This window comes from Quercus lobata, chromosome 1 (genome assembly GCF_001633185.2).
Source record: "Quercus lobata isolate SW786 chromosome 1, ValleyOak3.0 Primary Assembly, whole genome shotgun sequence".
NCBI lineage: Eukaryota > Viridiplantae > Streptophyta > Magnoliopsida > Fagales > Fagaceae > Quercus > Quercus lobata.
In genome coordinates this window covers 43808784-43812237 of record NC_044904.1, presented here as the reverse complement: position 1 = coordinate 43812237, position 3454 = coordinate 43808784, and the positions used below count along the sequence as shown (strand labels likewise).

The 3454-nt window shown below is 35.7% G+C and overlaps 1 long non-coding RNA gene across 1 annotated transcript; it reads right to left on the bottom strand.

Moving 5' to 3' along the window:
• Positions 1-491: 491 nt before the first annotated feature.
• On the bottom strand, positions 492-2698 carry LOC115990609. The gene is made up of 3 exons (XR_004092154.1): positions 2200-2698; positions 1902-1975; positions 492-1784 (listed from the first exon to the last, which is right to left on the bottom strand). It is a non-coding gene; the product is annotated as an uncharacterized LOC115990609 (long non-coding RNA).
• Positions 2699-3454: the final 756 nt, after the last annotated feature.

Below are 3454 nucleotides of genomic sequence, written 5' to 3'. Positions count from 1 at the left end.
AAACGTATACATAAAATCTAAACAAAATATTTAAAACGAACATAATATTTTTAAAATTAACATGCCTCTTAGAAAGAAAAACAAAGATATTGTGAAAAAAATTATATTTACCCAATTCATTGAATCCAACTCTTGCGATTCCGCATTGAAGTTAGTCTTATGCAGGAAATTGAAAAGTTTTCTTAATTCCTACATTTCCCATGTCTTTTTCAATCCATCCGTATTTATTCAAAGCATGTAAAGTTATAAATGTATACAATTTTTTTGAATTTTATTAATATATTGAAATAAATGTATTTGTTATTATTTAATAGTTTGACGTAAATGCTAAATTTAGATGAGGTGGAAGCCTAAATAAAAATAATATCATACAATGTGCAACTTGACAGAACCTCATGCTTTCTCACATGAGGTCTCTGCTTTTATATATATATATATATATATATTGATTTGCAATAATATGTTACCTGTATTTCAAGAAGCATTGCATCTTTAAATGAAAATGCAATTTTCTAGAGAGCATTAAAGGCTAGCTTCCAAGCAAACTGTAACCAATTGAGTTTCTATCATTCTTCTTGCCTAGAGTCTAAATTTTATGGAAAAGACAGGGCCAAGATATGTGTTATCGAAGTTTCCTTCCATTAGATAAGATTATCAAGTCATTTTGTGCACCGTATGTCTATTTCATATGTGCAACAAAACTTTCCCGGTGAGAAAAAAATAAGATGACTGGTAACCCAATTTGAGCAAATATTGGTGCAGCACAAAGAGAGTTCTCCTAAGCATTCAAGTGGCAATTAAATCACTGATTGAAGATGTAGAAATGGTAGCATACTTGGTCAATTATCCAATATCCATGCTTGAATGAATAGATGATGAAAATGTTTCTAACGTCATCCAACCTGAATGTGGCTAAGCATTGCATTTAGATTCAGGTGAACCAGGTTTCGAGGAAGTGCCTATAATTAACCATTCAAGCTGATGAGGACCCACTCAGATTGTTTTTTGGTAACATCACCTTGCTTTTAGCTCATTTGAGGTGAATACACACCCAAAATGATATTACACTTTTTGTTCACCGGCTCACTTTTTTTTTTTTTGAAACACGTTCACCTACTCACTTGGGAATTATCCGGTCAAATTGGGCTCAAATCCAATTAGCCAGACTCATTCTCGAGTAATGTCAAAAGACAATCCAATTTTGGTATTGGAAAATCTTCATATGGTGAAAAAAAGTTGTGTTTCATGCCAAAGGTACAATCTTTTTGGACTTTTTCTTGAAGATCAACAACTACAGTCTACAGAGAATGTAAAAATACAATTATTCTGATTATCATGGCATTGAACTGCTCATTTTAGTAAAATAATTTTTACTATGGATTCTCTTATTATATTACTTATATTTGATTTAACACACATTTAATTAATATGACAAAACCCATCAGGACAAATATCCATAATCCACCCAAGAGAAACCCACTAACAAAATAAAAACTCAATTCTAATTACTGAAAAATATTTTGGTACCTTTAGCTTCTTCACTTAGAAAACTTTATTGTAGTATGGAAAAAGAATACATACTTGTACAGGGAGCCTCTCCATTCGCCAAGCCAAAGTACGAGCAAATGGATATTTGATTTTTCTCAACCTCCTTGTGAAGAAAGGATAAAAACCCACCACCAACCCCGGCACCAGTTTTACTGTACCAGTCAAAACCCTGAAGCTTCTACATTTCTTTGTCTGGGTCAGGCCCATTGCTAGTGGCAGAGACCCCAACTTGACAGCTAACATGTTTTAGAATGCAAAGAAAAAGAATATATTATGCAACTTTGTGGAAGCAAAAGAAATAAGAAGGAGAAGAAAAAGTGAAGAAGTCACTTTTTCATGTCTTTGAGTCACACCTTCAATAGAGTATCAGGGAGTCTTGAATACGATCCCAATGCTCCATGAATAGATGTGATGGATCGAATCAGAACTGAAATTTTGTATGGGATTAATCAAAATGAAAGTTATGATTCAAACAAAGAAGAAAAACACATAAATCTAGTAAAAAGGTCTGGTTTTATTTTATTTTTCCTATTCAATGAGAAAAGGCAAGAAAAGTGCGTGCCTTTTGAATTAATTCGATTAAAAAAAATTGATTAATGAAATAGGTAAACGAAATAGTAGGTTTAGCCTTTAGAGATTTATAGATATTACCTGCCTGCATTTGAAGTGGCGATCGAAGGTTTTGATTTTCGAACTCTGGAACTCATCGGTGGAATGGTAAAGTAAAATCTGATCCTCCATCCTCCAAGTAGGTAAAGCCTTTTGTGCTCTTTCAGCAAAGAGAGTGCGAATCGGTGAGGGAAACTCAAAGTTGTTTCAGCTTTGCTCACTAATGGGTCTCTTGTCTTTCACCCCTCCCTGTCTCTCGCTCTCACCCACTCCCCATCTCTGTTTCTTTTGCTTCACCAAAATGCAACTAAAGTGAAGAACAATGATGATTGAAGAAGTTGATTTCAAACTTTGGAACCCATCGGTGGTGTTAGTTTTGGTGTTCTTACTCCGTGAAGAAAGAACCGGAAGAGAAATTCCTAAATTTATAGCCAAAGCTAATCCTCCATCCTTCATCCAAGGACTCTTTCAGCAAATAGAGTGCGGAACGGTGAGAGAAACTTATTAGAGTTCTCTGCTATCACTAATCCCTGTCTCTCACTCTCACCCTCACCCACTCCCACTCCCATCTTTATTTCTACGTTCTCCCACCCCTTCCACACTCCCATCTTTGTTTCTACTTTCTCCCACCCCTTCCACGCGCAAAAAACACAGAACAAAACGAAGAGTTTTGCTTCACCAAAATAGAACTGGAGTGAGCAATGAAACGGTGCGTTTTGGCCTAACAGAACTTGACTAAACCAATACACGGATTTTTTTTGAAAATAACTACAAAAGCCAAACTATTTTATTAGTTAGCCAAGGTTTGAAACTAATTTGGTATCTAACAACTCGAGTCTTATAGACTCGATTTCATTGTAGCAAATCATCTTCACCAGGCTCGATTTCTGTCGCTGCTACTGTTCACCATCTTCTTCCTTCGTTGTTGTTGTTGTTTTTTTTTTTTTTTTTTTTTTTTTTTTTTTCATTTCAAGTCCTGTTCACCATCTTCTTCCCTTCTTCCAAGCCCCCAAAAACCCAAGCCAATTCTTCCTTCTTCATCTAAATCCATTTCTCAAAATCCCAAACCCAAATTACGATCTCAATCGAAGCAAAAATCCAAACCCAAAAATCACGGTTTCTTCTTGCGTTTTTCTGGGTTTCTGCGTTGGATCCTGGACTGCATTGCTGTGATTTCTGGGTTTCTGCGTTGGTGTTTTCTGGACTGCGTTACTGTTGGTGTTTTCCTGCATTGCTGTTGGTGTCTTCCTACCTAGCGTTTTCTGGGTTTCTGCCTGGCGTTGGTTACCTCATGGAA